This window comes from Camelus bactrianus, chromosome 17, assembly GCF_048773025.1.
Source record: "Camelus bactrianus isolate YW-2024 breed Bactrian camel chromosome 17, ASM4877302v1, whole genome shotgun sequence".
Classification (NCBI taxonomy): domain Eukaryota; kingdom Metazoa; phylum Chordata; class Mammalia; order Artiodactyla; family Camelidae; genus Camelus; species Camelus bactrianus.
The window spans coordinates 20,448,688-20,466,843 of record NC_133555.1 but is presented as its reverse complement, the minus strand read 5'-3'; positions in this window follow the sequence as shown (position 1 = coordinate 20,466,843).

Sequence of the window (18,156 nt, the reverse complement as noted above, 5' to 3'; positions counted from 1 at the left end):
AAGTAAAGGAAAAACGCTGGCTGTGCACCTGTGGCTTTGCAGCAAGTACCCCAGCTCTCCCTCAACCAGCCAGACGCTTAGCCTGGACCTTTGCCGCAGAGAAATGAGGGAGCTGCCCTGGGACCAGTATCTCCCTAGCGGATCCTCTTCCTGTGCATAGGAAGCACATAGGAAGTATTTCTTGATGAATCAATGTATTTGTGAAAGTTTGAAAATCATCAGGCTGGGAAATAAACTGCAGCTCCCCTAGATCAATAGGAGCAAGAAAAGTGGTTGGAGGTCAGCCTTCCCCGCCCTCTTCATCATCCACTACTTGCCCATGTCAGTCTCTTCCAGGACAAAGGGCAACCAAACCAAAACAGCCAACCAGCCAACCAAACAAGCCTGCCTTTTGATGTGTGCGCTACACAGAATCTTCAGATCTGCAGAATTAGGGACTGGTGGAGTAAGTGCTGAAGGAGCGTAACTGATTTTGAAATAAAATCGTTAATTACTAAAGTGTTTCTGGACACAACTTAAGCATCCTCTCAGTCCATCTAAAAATAAGTGGCCAGCCTTTCAAAAGGTTGGGATTGCGGTCATTACAGCAGTAAGCAATGGCACCGCAGGACAGACAACAGCAGTTAGTGACCTCTAATATGTGAGACAGGTTAGACACGATTAGGAGTTAAGAAAGCCAAACCCAAACAGAAACCTCTCAGTTGCCCCGCTGCGGGTACACGGGTTGTCATGGCTGCACCTTCACTGGGCAGGTGCGTCCAAGCACATTTTCTCTCGAGGCTCCCTTTCTCACTGCCTATTTTGACTGTCCACAGGCTTAAAATGAAACAAGGAGGGACAGCAAACCATGTGGTCTGTGTGGGCGTATTTGTGTTTCTGTGCAAACAAGATTGAGTTCTTTAGAAGAACTACACAGCAGGAACTGGCTTCAGGCAAAGCACAGGGTAGTACTGTACGGGGGAGAGAAGGGGAGTGAAGGCGGGGGGTGGGCGCCGGATATTCGGGCATGTGAGTTGGCCGTCTGGGTCAGCACAGGGACTGAGACTGAAATGGAGGTGAGGTGGAGGTGACTGTCGCAGGGCAGGTGAGTATGAAGATTAGGTAGCTGCTCTTTCTGAATAACCATCATAAACCAGGTACTGCTCCCCGTCACTTAGAATTGCTTATTACTTTCAGAGACGCTCCAAGATACTCTTGTTTTCCCTCTTTAACACGTGAAGCCATGGAGGCTTAGAGAAATTAAGCAATTTGTGTAAGGTCACAGAGTTAGTGCCAGAGCTAAGATGGTAATCTAGAATTGTCTATCTCTAAAGTTTGGGGTCATGACCACCATTTCACGCTCTGCCTCCGGTTGGCAGAATAGTCTGGAGCCCAAGAGAGAGATTAAGCTTAGAGTTGTAATCACAGAGGAACCTTCTTAGACGATAACAGAGAGAAGAAGGAGAGAGCCAACCTCCAGGAGCTTCACTAAGGTGTGTCATAAAGCAAAGTCCTGAGGAGCATCCAGACTTCGTGTGCAAGAAATATGTTCCGTCGTTCCTTAATTTGGGGATAGACTAAAAGAAAAAAAAAGTCAATATGAAGTTGAGGTGAAGGAAAGAGGAGTAAAAGGAATAGGAAAATAGACCAGAAAAAAAACCCACTAAAAATTACTGACCAGTTACCAAATGCTTACATTGCTGATGCTGGGTTTTGAAGTGAACTAGATCTTACATGGACAACTCCACGGTCCAGGGTGGGATGCGTAAGGGATGTATTTATTTAATGATAGTTAAAGACATTCCTGGGCAGAAGGAAGGAGGTCAGTAAACACCAACATAATGTGTAATGCATGCCTCACTATGGGTAGAAGAGAAACCTTGTCTGACACGTTATAACCGATGCTATTTCTATCTCTAGAGCTTTGCTACTCAAAGTGTGATCCATAGGCCATCACCTAAGAGCATCACCTTGATTCACTGAAATAGAACTTGCATTTTATTAATAGGATCCCCAAGTGATTCAAACATGCAAGAAAGCCTGAGAAGTGCTGCCCTAGAATTGTACTGTGCCATCCTGGCAACTTGGTGAACTCCTATTCATCCTTCAACACCTGGCTCAGGTATCACTTTTTTTTTTTTTTTTTTAAAGACTCCTCTAGCAATGCCTGCTAGAGTTAATCCCTCCTTCCTCTCTGCTATTTCTCTGGACCTCCTACTTATCTCTGTCCTGTGCTCATCACACTGTGTTGCTGACATGAGGAAAGGGACAGTGCTGTGTTCTCACTTTGGTATTCTAGTGTCAGTCAGCCATGTCACTTCTACAAGGTAGATTCTAAAAAGCATTCAGTGACTCACGTTAGCTATTGTTAATCAATGTAAGTCACTCAGCGACAAAAGCTTTTAAATTTTTCTATGCACAAAAATCACCCAATAAGCTTGTTAAATTGGAGTACTGTGGACTCCACTCCCAGAAATTCTGATTCTGCATTTTTATTTGGGCCCCAGGAATTTGCATTTTTAACCAGTAGCCCTATGTATTTCTGACGCATATGGTCAACATAAGATTCTAGTTTAGATGTGTATCTAAATCGGAGTCTGGGATGCTGAGCTCTTGGTCTGGCAGGCCACTACCGTCCTGCTGATTGTATTCATCTTTACGCACTCCACATATGAAAAATGACCAAATCCACCAGCAAAGGAGCCACCCAAGTAGGTCTGGTCTATGTGTCAGTAAGGGTACTATTATAGAGGAATGACAACGTGCTCGATTTCAGGCCATATCAGTCTGAGTTATTCAATACTAACGGGCAACTCCACTATCATTAAAGGCCTCCCTTTTGACATGAACCCACTGGCTCTTAGGACCTATTCCAGTATTTCAGAAACACATGAATAGTTTCCACATGCACAGCTCTGATTGTGTGAGTCCTGCTATGTGAACTAATTGAAATATTTTATATTTCACTTAATTCACACAATGCTAGGAGGCAAGGGACACTATCACCCTTCAATGATAAGGTAAGTGAGCCTCAGGGACATTTTGTAACTGACTTGGAGTCACAGAATTAGGAGGAGGCTGAGCCAGGAGTCAAACCCTGATTTGTCTGCTTTCAAAGTTATTGCTTCTTTCCTGTTTGCCAAACTGTCCCTCTGTTTCTCCTGCTACACTTGCCACACAATAATCCCCCCCCGGGACTGGCACAGCTGGGGATGGTTAGACCCCTTCACAATGTCCATTCATGGTGCTTCTGTTCTAAGCTGTGCCCGGGACCATTTCTCTCCAGCTGGAGAGCACATCTGTACTAACAGAATGTCTGGAAACACAAAGAAGTGACTTCTCTCCCATCCTAAGAGAATGTTTTAACTAGTTCGACTTTTCCTGTAACTGGTCCTCTGAGACCATGCACGTTCCTCTGTAGCGTAACATAAACATGGACACATAGTTTTGAGTTGTTATAACAACTGAAGGAAATCACAACACAGTGGAGACAATCAATTTTAGACATTGATTGGGAAGACAAGAAGTCTGATGGGAGGAGGTGCTGTAGCTAATTTAGTTAACTATCTAAAGTTTTCAGAGAACAATGCAAAGTTATTTTTTCTTGGGGGGTTGTTTTTGGGGGGTAGGAGGAAAGAATGGGTTAACTAAATTGTGGTATATCCATAAAAGGAAACAACACGCTCCTGACTTTTTTCATTTTCTACTATATGAAAGACAGAAAGAGGAATACAGCAAACAGTTCCTGACCTCAAAGAATTCATTGTACATTGGATAAAGCAGAATGCTCTAGATCTATACAGTAAATCAATGAAAGCCACCCAAGATATGTTATAAACGTGCAAAATGTGATTTGCAGAGGATACACAAAAATTAAAATGTAAAAAAAAGTCTGTATGTTTGTATACAAATGAATTTGCCAGAGGGTTATACAGAGGGTTATTAATGGTAGTTATTTTTGAAGACTAGGAATGAGTCTGGGTTGGGAATGGAGGAATGGATTGGAATGGTAGACTTTACACATTCTTATGGCAGGGACTACCAACTGCCTGCCCTCAAATCCCTTCTTCGGTCAAAAAACAAAACAGAATCTTTCCCAGACTCCTAGTAGCTTGGTGTAGCCATGTGACTACATTCTGGGCAAGCTGAAGGCTACCGGTGTTGTGTAGGACAGCTAGGAAGGTTTGTCAAAAGGAAAGGGACTATTAGCCCTTTTGTCTATATTTCTTCCTGCTGCCTGGAATGTAGATTCATGGTGTGGCTCCAGCAGCCATCTTAGACAATGAGGATCCTGAGTACAGAAGCCACAAACAGGAGCATACGAGGAGGAAAGAGCATGAGTCTTCTCCATGCTAACCCATGACTGCTCTGCCGTCTGTTATGGGAGCCATGAGCCACATATGGATGTCTTAGTTTAGCTTAATTAAAATTACATAAAATAAAAAAGTCGGTCCCTCAGCCCCACCAGCTACATTCCAAGGACTCAACAACCTGGCAGTGGCTAGTGGCTATCAAATTGGATGACGCAGATAATAGGACGTTTCCATCATACTAGAAAGTTCTGTTGGACAATGCTGCTCGACTGCTTGCTTCTAGACTCAAGAGAGAATAAATCCCCATTAATTTACGCCTTTGTTACTTGTAGCTAAGTTCCTATTCACACACTATACAAATTCTTTTTTTCAAAAGAACATATATCAGTTTGATGATATAAAATGAACAGAGTTTTAAATACACAACTGAACATCAAACACAGATTAAAACATATACTATAAATAATCTGGTTTGATTATTTAAAAAATAGAAGAATATTTTATCAAAAATAGATTTTTTACAACACTAGGTATATGAGAGAGCTGGAAAATTATAACCTTTTAGATTTGTTTCCTGGTTCAAAAGCAAAAGGCTGGGCCCTCCAAGTTTACACAACCTTCCCTTTGAGTTGACAAAGACCACACACCAGGTAGGCATATACATTTCTATAGAGTTGCTGTCTATACACTCGGCCATGGAGCGTATTAAAAATTTTCTGAGAGATACAGTTAACATTCACGGGAGACACTTTTATAAGGATAAGATATGGTCTGGTGCTCTTTAGCTATTCATCAAGCTCTCTGCTGTTTGCATTTTGAAAATATACACTGACATTACATTTTAAATACACTGAGTTATATTGTGCTCTCTTTGAACCTGCAGCAAAATTATGATTCCATTGTGTATTTTTAAAGATTAAATATTTCTCATATTTTTGCACTCCAGCTAGCAAACCAAAGGCTTTTAGCATTCCAGGTCATGTAGATGATTTCAACAAGGTTGTTGATTCTTCGTGTGCGGGATTCAGGAGAATCATTTCCATTCTTAGAAGAAGGTGCCACCCAGGTAATCTTTGGCAAATGAATGTCAACACGTATTCTGATCTGCCTGGAAAAGACAGCATATAAAACCCATTTGCTAGGCAGAGGGAACCAAGGGCAGAGACAGCAAGATTCTGTACGGGATGCTTATAATAAAGCAGAAAAACCTTAAACTTTCTTTCAACAGGGTACCAAATGTATTAAGTCCCCAAGCCTCCCATCCAGGACTCTGTCAGGACAAACCAAGGACATGTGTCTTTTTGCCCCTTCCCCTTTGTCCTGTGTGTGTGTGTGTGTGTGTGTGTGTGTGTGTGTGTGTGTGTACATGCGCGTGCATGTTAATGTGTGTGTATTTCATCCTTTAGGTCACGATGATTTGACATATATGCTGTTTCTGCACATTTTACTTTTCTAATTCCACTGAAAGTTGTAGAGGTTCACTGAGATGAAAACTGAAAGCCAAGCTAGGGTGTTCTTGGTCGGCAATTGTGCTCTTATAAAATCCTTTTCCACCAGTCTGGGAAAGGAAGTGGTTTCAGTGGTGGGCATTCTGTGATCGCCCCCTCCTTTTTACCTTTGTCTGAGAAACAGAGGGATGAGAGGGAAGAGTGAAGATGGCTGAGGGGCAGTTTGGAGAGCGGGCTCCAGGTTCCACACCTGATGCTGACTCAACATTTCAGAGTCTTGTGTGTCTCCCTCCAGCTCTATCAGCAGTGGTCATACTTAGCACGGACTTTCGGAACTTGGGCTACAGTTCACTCAACACAAAACCAAGTCTTACTTCCAGAATATGTTAGTAAATGATTTAAATTTTTACTGAAGTCTCTTGAAATGTCACGCCAAGAGGATTATAGTCCCAGCCCGTGGAAACCTGACACAATCCTCATTTCCCTCTTGGCCTCAGGGTCTCTGGAGTGCAGCCAACTCTTGCTACACCCTCCATCCCCCCAAGCTTCCAAACTCCCTCTCGCCTGGCTCCCCTCTGAATCTTACCCCTCAATACTCAGAATCTGTTATTTTCTTTCATGAGGGTCTTAGTCTTTTCTAATGTAAAGATTTCTAGATTTTAGAGCTATCTTTCAATTCTTCTTTTGCTATTAATAGCATCAATACACCCAAAGGCCCTAGACGGTGAGCAGGCAAACTCAGAAGCCCCCAGACAAGTAGTGGGAAGGGGGAAGCCTGAGGAACTTGCATGAGGATTGGGATTTGTGTGGCTCTCTACTACAAAACCTCTGAAGTTCCTTCTAACTCATCCCCCTTCTTCCAGCCTCCTTGCCCCTTAATCTTAGCTGATCTATGACTTTGCTAGTTCCTTTCCATCTCCTTGTCTCCATTCCGACACTGGCCACTTGCTCCTCCCTCTCTCCTGCTTCCCCTGCTACACGACCTTGAGCTTGTCACCTCCCACCCTAAATCCTGGGTTCCCTCCGCTGGAGATGAGGCACCTGTTCTGGGAGGTCTCTGAGGGCCCTCCTATTCTCAGACTGCAAACTCAGGTCACGCCTGCTCAAAAAACGCATGCTTGACTTGATTAAAAGTGAGCACCTGAGCATGGCTGACTCCTTCTCCTTTAAACTATTTTTTTTAAAGGCACAAATAACACATGAGTATTTATTCCCGCACAAAATCAAAACATTAGAGATAAGACTCCCATTGTTCCTACCTCTAACCCAAATCTGTATCACCTCCATTTTTTTGAGATCAAAGAAGCACAAAAACCCCCAAACTTTATGCACCTCACTTCTTCAGGAGTTCAATCTGTACTTTTTTCTGACAGGTTTCCATTTTTATACACCGAAGTATATCCAAAGAAACTGTATAATATTGACTGTGAGGTTTTAAAAAATGTGATGTTTCTGCACATTTCTACTTTCCAGTTCTACTGAAAGTCTGAGATGCTCATCAAAATGAGAGTTGAAAGCCAGAAAAGTGTGTTCTTGGTGGGCAATGTGGTGCTGCACTGAATATACAAATAAAAATTTAAAATTTAAATGATACGCTATGCTTAGTGTTTTTCACCTTTTTTTGTCCTTAATATAGTTGTTGCAGAAGAACATAGATCATTATAACAGCTGCACAGCATTCCATGTCATCATCACCATCACAATCACTATCATCACCATCATCATTATCACAACAATTTATTGACTGCTGACTATCTACCAAGAACTGCTCTTACTTCATCCTCACGGAATTCCATGAAATAAGCAGCCAGTATTGGTCCCATTTCACAAACAAGAAATCTTAGAACCAATATGGAAACACCATGCTTTATTTCATCCACTGCTGGACATTTACGACATTCCCAATTGCTCGCTATGACAAACGCGCTACCAAATCTTGCCCAGCTGTCGGTAGGATGAGCATGAGCAGGGGAATGCAGAAGGATAAGGGATGTGCATTTTTAGGTTAAAGACAGCCTTCCAGAGTGCCCTGGAGGATCTTATCAAGTGAAACTGTGAACTCAGAGAAGAAAGAGGATGGGATATGGAGTGGGGAGTGGGCAGGCAAGATGGCCAGAAAGGGGGTGGGTAAAGGGGGTGGGGCACCCTGAACTCCCAACTACATTCTCAGTTGTGCTTAAGGACAATCCCGGGTAAAAGCAGGAATTTTCCACTATTTCTCCTAACTCCCCTAAACCCCAAGGCATCCGCTCACTTCTGCTCTTTCTCCCCAGCCCCTAGGACCTTCCAGCCACCCAGCGGTGCATCTGGGCGCCAGCTGTGCCAGCTTTGTTAGGCTTAGGAAAGACGTCAAGCCCTTCAGTATTTACTTTATCCCCCGAGAACACTGAAGAAGGGAGACAGGCCTCCATCCCTATGCACCATTTACACAGATGTCAGGCTGGGGATGTGGGTTCATTTTTCATTCCTTAATCCACAGGTATGAATTAAACCATAACCTGCCTTGCCGACACCCCGGCATCAATATTTTCTCAGACTGGAACATGGTCTCCCTGTTCTTACCCACCCTTTAAAAATAAACTTAACATATGGCGTTTGTCTTACGGCAAAGGAATGCAATGTGTTTTCCTTGACATATGACTCAATTCAAACACTAGGCAATAACTTTGATATTTCAGAGGAGTCTGCACTTGGAGGGAACATGCCCGTTACCTTCCCCATTAAGCAGGCTAATTCCTCTAGGCGTATTTCTAGAACCCAAGATGTCCCAAGATTCTCAGATAATTGAGTTCCTTAAATCACAATCTGTCACACAGACCGTAAAATAGTGCTGGATACAGCATGGGGCATCTTAAAATAGTCAAAAACTAACAGGTAAAACACATACAAGTTGAGAAGACCCGTGATGATATTTACACAGTTTTCTTAATGACCGCACAATGATTAATCAAACACTCAAACACACCCCAAGGTCACAACACGAACGGATGCAAAAGGAAGAGGACTGTGGACACACAGTAAAAGCTTGCAAACCAGGAAGACATTCAAATGCAAGCAGAATGACAATTTTTAAAAGTAACTACTGCTTACTAGGTATTTATAATATTCCAGGCACAATGCTTAGTTGCTTTGCCTACATGACCATACTCAGTACTCAACGGTCCTCTGAAGTTGCTACTACAACTACTACATTCATTTCCTATCAAAGGAAATGGAGATTTAGAAGGCACAGTATGTTCCCCAAATTAATACAACTATTAAAGGCTAGAACTAGGATTCAAATCCACTTCTAAATGATTCCAGAACCTGGTCCCACTCTGCTAATATATGACGAAGGCTTATTATGATATGTCATCAGAGAGAGGAGATTTTAAATCCCATCTCTCAAAATATGACTACAATTCTGTGAATTTTAAGTCTAAGTAACTTCTCAATTTTCTAACCTGCCTGAGTTCAGGTCTTCCTACGTACCTTGGGCACTGACAAATCCTCTCAGCTGCTCACTCCAAATCTTGATTTATTCGCCAAGGCTCCCGGGAGCATAATCATTCAGGGGAAAAAGTAGCACTGGGGGCTCACTTGCTCCAAAAACTTCAGTGGTTCTTATAAATCTTCAGTGGCTCCTACAATGGCTTACATAGCACTCTATGGACAATGAGCACTCAGCGGACACCTACTGAATGACGAGACACTTTCCAACCATCTCCTTCTTTTTCCTGACACAGTTCCTGAACTGAAGTATCCAAGGTCACACCTATAGATCAGGTGATGTGAAATACAGGCAAAGTTACTGTCTTTAGAGTCTGAAAGATTCAAGCTCTATCCTTATTAGCTCTGTGACTTCACCCCTCTTATTCTCTTTCCTCCTGCGTCCCCCCTTACCTGGTCAGTGTGAGGTTACAGGTGGTGTATGCCTGTGGTACACACAATTCTGAGATCATTATTTGTAAACATTGTGAATTTTCCATCAGTCATTCACACCTGGGTAAATCAACAGATCTGGACCATTTTCCATGTGACAGTGAGGTGAGAACAGGGTATTTAGGGAAGAAAAGTTTTTGTGGGTGGGAAGGAGGAGGAGGCCTTCTTGGCGCCTAGAGAAAGCTGGTAGTGACAAGATTCCCCCAAGGGGGCCCTGGCACCTTGGGAGTATCTGTGAGAGAACAGAAGCTCCTAGAAGAAGACAGAAGAAAGGGCCACAGCCACACCTCATTGACTTCACCATTTTCCTTAGGGCCAGCCTGGGATCCAGATGGCGCTGTTGTGGGCCCAGAAGGAGAGGAAACACAATGAGGGGCATTCAACTACTTTGGCCTGTGGCATAAGCCCCCCTTCCCAAAAGCCTGTTTAATCCTAGGGACTTTGGGGAAATTTTCAGGTTCCTTTTCTTAAGAAACAAACCATCCCCAAACATCAATGATTTACTATTTCTCCCAATATGGTGGGTTGGCACTCTAAGTGGCTCTTCCACTGGTCTTGCCTGGGACCACTCCTGTAGCTACAGTTATCTGACAGCTTGACTGGGGCTGGGAGGTCCAGATGACTTCATTGACATTTGCCTCAGCTCTGTACTCTGGGCCTCCCATCCTCCAGTGGACAACATGGGCTTCTTCACAACATGGAGGTCTCAGGGTTTCAAAAGGGTGAGAGCTGAAGCCTCATGGCCTCTTGTGGCCCAGGTGTCAGAACGTGTACACGACATTCTGTTGGTCAAACCAGTCACCAGGCCGGCACAGATCACAGTGGGTGGAGCAACAGACCTCGCCTCCTGGGGGGAGGGGTGGCAATGTGATATCACTGAGATACACGGACAAGGGGGCACGATTTGGGGCCATTGTGGTAACAACCTACAACAGGTGTTGCAGTCACTATTTCCAGAAGGTCTGTCCCCATTAGCCTAAGAATTTCACTGACAAATTATATGGTTATTCAGTTTTCTGGGGTCAACAAGATAGTTAATGGCCTTTAGTCAGTGTGGTCAGTTACTGACCAAACAAGGAGAAAAGCCAAGCCAGACATTTGATACTAGAGCCTTTCTGGGTCTTTGAATCAGCTTCTCCAACCTCCCTGTTCCTTCTCACTGAAAAGTATACGTACTATAGATGGTACATGCGTATGATGTTGACCTGAGGCTTAAATAAGGAAAAAGTAAAATTATTTTTGACACTTTAAGATGCTTTTTATCATCTCGAGGAAGGGGAATCCAATTCTAAAGACTGTTCTGTAACCATAATATAACCCAGCACTCCATGGGCTCAGTCTTGGAGTAGTATCACATTGAAAAATACCGAAAATATAAATCATTCTAATCTTAACTTGCATCTCTGGAGGAACCTTAAAGAAGATCCACTTTCTAAGCCAAAGCACCATTTCCCCTCAGTTGCCAGCTCCCTCACAACTTGAAGCTGGCTCACCAGCTCTTTGTCCCTCACCCGACTCTCCACTGTCTCCCCAGGTTCCCTCTGACACTCCCCAATGGTAGGAGTTCTCTGCCCTCACTCTTTCCTCTTCCACATGAGCTTTTCCCTCTAGAAGTGGCTCTCAGAGCTCTCTGAAACAAATCCCCATTCTGAGTCCTTCTTCCTGCTGATTAGCTTACGGTTCCTTCACTTTGGTACTAATGATCACTGTGGCCATATAATTCCTTGTTAGGGGCTGTTTTGTGCACTGAAGGATGTTCTGCAGCATCCTTGGCCTCCATCCAATGGCAGCCAGTAGCGCTGCCTCTTAGTTGTGACAACCAAAAATGTCTTCAGACGTTGCTCAGTGTTTCCTGGATGGCCAAAGAAACCCCAGTTAGAACCACTGGATTACCCCAACCTGTATTTCAAGGCCCTAGGAGACTGGGGAGGAGTAACAAAATGCTTTGCCAGGGCAGTGGCTCTAATGCCAGCATTTTTCCATGGTGGGAGGGGAAGGGAAGTAAACTAAAATATGCATTTACATTTAACAATGTGTGTCTTTATTACAGGACCAAGATCCAGCAGTGTGGTCAGGAAATGAAAAGGATTCACATATGAGTGAAATCACATGTTCTGAGCTGCAGCCTGAGAAGAGCATGAGAAACTAACACAAGGTTATCACCTGGCCCTAGAAGGCAACCAGAGACTGCTGGGTTCAGGTCTGAGACCTGCCACTTTTTATCAGATAGAGCAGGTGTGGGCTGGGCCATGGGCATGAGTATTTGAAAAGGCCCTTTGGGTGTTTCTGAAGTTCACTTCTGGTTGAGAACTTCATTTTTTAAAAGACTCAATAAATGGAGGCGGCTACAGTGGCGAACACGTTAGAATGCTGGATAAGAAACCTGGGATCTCTGTCAGATGGATCACTAACTAACTGTGTGATCCTGACAAAGGGATTTCACCCTCTGGGACTCATTTTCCTCATCTTCTAAACAAGGATGTTGGACCAAGTAAGTGTTTCAAGTGTGGTTCAGAACTACCTTGGATGTGAGTCAAAATGCAGACATCTGGACCTGAATTAACATTGAATGAATTGGATAAGCAACAAGGTCCTACAGTATAGCACAGGGATCTACATTCAATATCCTGCAATGGCCCATAACGAAAAAGGGTATAAAAAATATATATATATATGAAACTGAATCACTATGCTGTATACCAGAAATTAACACAACGCTGTAAATTGACTATACCTCAATTAAAAAAAATTTTTTTTAAATAAAAAAAATTGAATGAATTGAAATCTCTCAAGGTGAGAACCTGGAGATCTACATTTAAAAAAACGCACCCTGAATTTTTCCTACGATAATGCATTTAGGGGTTATTTCCCTGTATCGGATTCTGTGATAAGCTTTCCTTGTTGTCATAATACATACCTATGATGTAAGTGTTATTATTATTATGCCCACCTGACAGATGAAGAAGCTGAGAGTCACAGTGATTAAGTGACTCTCTCAAGGTCGCAGGCACAGTAAGTTTGGGGAGCCAGGTTCCAAACCAAGCAGTCTGGCTGCAGAATCCCAGCCCCTACACTGTACACTCTGCCTTTCTTGAGTACTAATTTTTCAGAGCCACTGGATTCTAATGGTTCCTAAGGCTCCTGACACCTTTCAGATTTTAAGACTAATCAAAGTTCTTCCAAACTGCCTCTACTGTAAGCAGGGATGGCTTTACGGAAAGGCAATTTCTGAGCGGAGTAGGGGAAGGAAAAGGATTCACTAAAATAAATAAGGAAAGAACTTAGCTTCTAAATAAGAGCAGTTTTTCTTATTAAGCCCCTTTCTCCAGGCTAATCATGGTTAATTCACTGCCATCTTTCATTACAGAAACTAACTGAAAGACTATAAGTAAATACCTTTTAGTCAGAGGTTGCAGTTAATTTCAGCTTCGATACTTATTAATGTTTCTGACTTAATATTGATTGATCATGGAATTCCAAGAAGTCACATGGAGACTGGTCTGCAGTTTTATACTCACTCTCATCCTCTCTCTTAGATAGACTATTTCAAACAGCGTTATTGGACAGTCCAGGAGAGGCATCTGTTTTGATTTCCTTCATTAATGTTTTATCCTTTCAGCACAAATCACGGAGAATGCATAACAGGCTGAACACTTGCAAGCAGAATCTGCAAAATAAAGTCAAATTCAGGAATAATTGGGTTATACCTATTCATCATGTCTACTATTACTGACAATATTCAGACAATGTAATTCCTATTACACCTGCTTTCCGAAAAAAAAAAAAATCTAGTCAGTAACCCTAAATTAAATCAACATTTTTAGTGTATATAATTTGTAGTTCAGAATGAGCTATAATTATCATTTAGGGAAACCATATGGAAAGCATTACCAGACTTCACTAAGTCTTTGGTTTTAACAGTGATCCATGACTCAAAATGCTTTATCCAAACAGGTTGTAAATTCTGAGACAAGCAGGATGCATTTCAGTCATTTTTATATTAATTCCAAATGAAGAACTCATTGTCTTTTCAAATTATAATAAGTTGGAGAGCAATTTCCCGCTAAGCAAATCAAGGAAATTGAAAAATTACTTCTCTGGGAGCTGTTTTCTACATCCTTTTTTAGAAAGGCTTTTAAAAAAAGACATACTTTTATTATTCTTCATGTGTATACTAACAGACATCTGCATTGCCAAAACAATTTTCTTCCCCTTCCTTACAGTAGAAGGTGAACTCTGAAGAATGTTTAATATTCAATGTAATTTCATTCTGAGGCAAGTCTGGAGCCTGCAATGAAAGCTCACATTTAAGAACCTCAATTAATATTTAGAAGATTAGCTCCCAAAGTTATTGTTCTCTCTCAATGATGCACTTCACTTCCCAGGGAACCACAGAACTGTTAGTGTCACAGTGAGGCCAAGGATTCACCAAAGCTGTGCCCTGGGGGCACTCAGGAGTCCTCAAAATTCTTGAGATTGTTAAATTAATCTGAGATTTAGAAGGGTGTACATAATAATCCTGAAAAAAAGAGAGGAAATGGTAACAAATAAAGGACGATACTGAAAACCAAAATGAGGAGAAGAAATAAAATCCAAGAAATAGTGTGGCATAGAAGATAACCCAAAGCAACAAGAGTAAGTCTTAAAAACAATGTTTGTTTTGGCTTTTGAAACTCTATTCCTGCCCAGCACCCGCTCTATGTAGAGATGTGGGAAGATTCTCTTATGAGAAGACGAGGGGCATATCTGTGCCCCAGTAGTTCTTGCTCCACCAGTTCAGGAAACATTGTGATTTACCCGAGAGGCTGACTTGATCTCTGTTTAGGTCATCTGGGCCCAGAGCTCTCTGGGCAAGGCCTATTTTTATGGATATTGACACTATGGAAGTTTCTGACTTCATTTCAGAGACTTCTGAAAAAGAGTCAGGAGCTTTCCATCCTACACGTTGCAGCTTCTGCAAAGAGACTGGTTGGTGAGCATTAGGACCAGAGCACTCTGGGTTTGAAGGTTTGTCTCATGTGATGGGAGAAGTTTATTGAATTTTAAAGGTCTTTTCTGAGGGTGCCATGGGGTTTGTCTGAAGGCCGCCCTGTTGGCAGGATTTGGGCTTGGGTCGGTCACTGGAGATTGGGATTTTTTTTTTTTAACTTGGTGTTTTCCAACTTGGGACAAATCAAGTGACAGACATATGACATCACACTACTGACTGAATGAATGGCCCATGGGATTGTCCTGTTTCTGTAGCATGAAGCAGTCTTATTTCACTTTGTTTCTATACCATGGAGCTGGATGAAGAAGAGAGGAACTAAGAAGTATGGTTTTTATACAATAAACAAGTAAATGTCACCATGTGAAAAATTTTCCCCACTGTTTCATCCTTCCAATCAATGCTCCCAATTTGGGTCAATACAGATGCAAAGACTTACTAGATTTAATGGTGAAAATCACCAGGACAACTAAGTCCAAAGGCATGTCACAGACTGTCTTGGAGATGAGCTGAAGAACTATGTTGCCTCCCAAGCTCAATTTCTGAAGGAAACCAGAGGGTTGGCTTTAGCTAAGCACAAATATGGCCTCATGCTAGTGGACCCTGCATAGGAGGATTCTATGTAGTTTGGATAAAGATCATGAGAAAGCTCATTTTAGACTTTGATCAAGCACAAGTCAGAGAACAACTTTTCCTTTTCTTCTTCCTCTTCCCCTTCTTCCTCCCTCCTTCTTTCTTCCTGCCTCACTTCCTTCCTTCCTTCTTTCCTCCCTCCCTCTCTTTTTTCTCTTCCATATATTAAGCATGGTTCAGACATAGTAAAAACTTAGAACCACTAGAAAAGTATTTAATATTTTCCTCTTAATGATTCCTAAAGTAGTGATCCAGAGTTGTGAAAAGAAGTTCAAATATCTCATGCCATTTCTTCTGTGTATATATATATATATATATATATATATATATATATATATATGTTTAGATCAGTGCTTGTTACATAGCAAGTATCAGAAATATGTTTACTACTCTTCTAATGATTACTTTGAAAAATAAATGAGATGATGTATGCAAAACCTTCAGCAGTGCCAGCCCCATATATCCAATACTATGCTCAATAAATGGTACTGGATATAGCTATACATTATTATAAATTATATAGTAAAAATATAAATAAATATTGTTACTGTGATCATCTTTGCTTGGCAAACTTCTGTTTATCCCCTAAAACCCCACTAGAATTCAGCCTTTTCAGTCACTCCCAAATAGAATTGATCACTGTCTTCTACAGAGGGAATGGTAACAAATAAAGGATGAAATTGAAAACTGAAACGGGGAGAAGAAATAAAACTTCTCCTGGGTACTTATAGGAACTTATATTGTGTTATAATGAGTTGTTCACTGGTATGTCCCCTTTGATGGGTCACGAGGTCCTTGAAGGGAAGGATTCTGTCGTATTCAGCATCAGACTTCCTGCAACCCACAGGGCAGGGTCTGGCCATGTGGTAGGTGCTCAATGACATCTGTTAAACTGTACAACAACACTGGACTAGAGACAAAGGGAACCAAGGTTCCCATCTTCATGCCCAAATGAAGATGGGAATGTAAAGAATGTTTTTCTTTGAAGAAAGAAATCTCAGGGGCTTACTTGAAAATGGCTGAGTGCTTACAGAAATGAGTGCCAAAAGCAACGTATAAGCAACTTAGGCCTGGTGCAGCCCTGGTGCTAGAAAGTGTCCCAGCCTCCTTCTTTGCCTCAGCAGCTGCAAAACAGATGGGGATGAGTGTGGCTCAGTCACGCTGCCACTGGCCTGGGCAGAAGGGGCCAGGCTCCAAAAGGAAAAGAATGTTTTCTCCCACGTGTTTGTCTGAAAATGAAATTTTCTTTAAAGATCACCACCACGATCCCAACATGACTGGATGTGAGTTTTGGTGCTCTTGGTAGGGGGGAAAAGAAAAGTCTACCAAGCTCTGAAAATGATCTCCATGTCCCCTCACAGCAGTTGTGGGGCTGCCATGGGACCCATCTTGCCTAAAGATGTCCTTTCATCTTCCCCAAGGCTCTGCATTTTCTTCAGCCCACAGAGTGATGTGATGGGGACAAATGTAGTCAGAGACGCGGGAAGGATCTCAGCTGTGATCCAGAAAATGTCTGTTTTGGGGGCTGAGTCTGCAAAACGTGCAATAGTTTGGCCCCAAACGATGGGCACACAAGCAAAATTCTGAGCAGCTGTGAGCAGTGCCCCCTGCGCCCACTGCACCCTGCCCCCGCGTCCCAGGCTGACAAAATGGTCTCTGGGTCTACTGCTTGGCTGCAAAAAATTCTCCAAGCTAGCTGGCTGAGGTTACCTGCATCATCATGAGCCCCACTCCCAGTCCACAAGACAAAGGGCAGCTTGTCTTCTTTCACGGATTAATGAACTACTTTGATGCCTCCATTCAACGTCAGCAGAGGGTGTATCAGACACAGCGGGAGGTGAGGTGACAGAGGAAGAAGTGATAGTCCTCCAGGAACTCCCAATCTTGCTGGTGACGAGGATTGTAAACATGGGATTCTAACAGTTTTGACAAGTCCCCAAAGAAAAATATGTTCAAATAATTATTAACAGGGGCACAAGAAGAATCATTCTGTTTAACTGCCCTGGAAAACTGGTAAGACAAGGGTCTTTCACCCACGAGGGTAGTAACCTAACGGAGATTAGTACCAATGATGGATTCCAGAAGAATTCAGTATCACTAGAGCCAATGTTCATACTGTTCAAAGGGCCTATAATTATATGATAGGTCTCAGGGTAATAGCTTGCTTACTCTGAGCCTATCCTCATAAAAACGGGTAGTTTACTAGATTTTAACGGCAATGCCTAGCACCATCACAGTCGTAACTCCTCCAGGGATTAGGCTCCTGCACACATGGTTCCAATCCAGAAATTTTTGTCTGCACCAAAACCATGTTCCTGAGCCTCCCATTCCTTGCATTGTTCAGCAGAAAGCACATCTAAGCTTGACACTCCATTTCCACACATTCTGGATGGCCTTCGTGTTCCAGGTTTGGTGAGAGATCTTTATGTTTCCCTTGGGCAGCTGGTGGTCAGGGAAGAGGACATTCAAGACAGTTGATAGGAATAATGTATTTTCTTGAATCTCCAAACACACACTGCTAGCATCACAAGGGGAGAGGGGGAATGGAAAATGGTCTGTGGACAGAAGACTTTGGGAACCTAGTCTAACCTTTGGGGTGGTCTCAAACTAAAATGGGTTTATGAAAACTGCAGTCTTGCATCTCTGAGAAGTTCTGATTTGTGTCCTTCAGAGTCTTTATATTGAAGCATCCTAAAAGGACAAATATATCAATGGGAAATATGGATCATCTATTACAGAAATATATGAATGTAGTATGGTATTACCATGTCTTTGTTTTGTTTCTGTCTTGTCAAAAAACCTGTTCTCAAAAGGGAACCCTCCTATACTGCTAGTGGGAATGCAGGTTGGTGCAGCCACTGTGGGAAACAGTGTG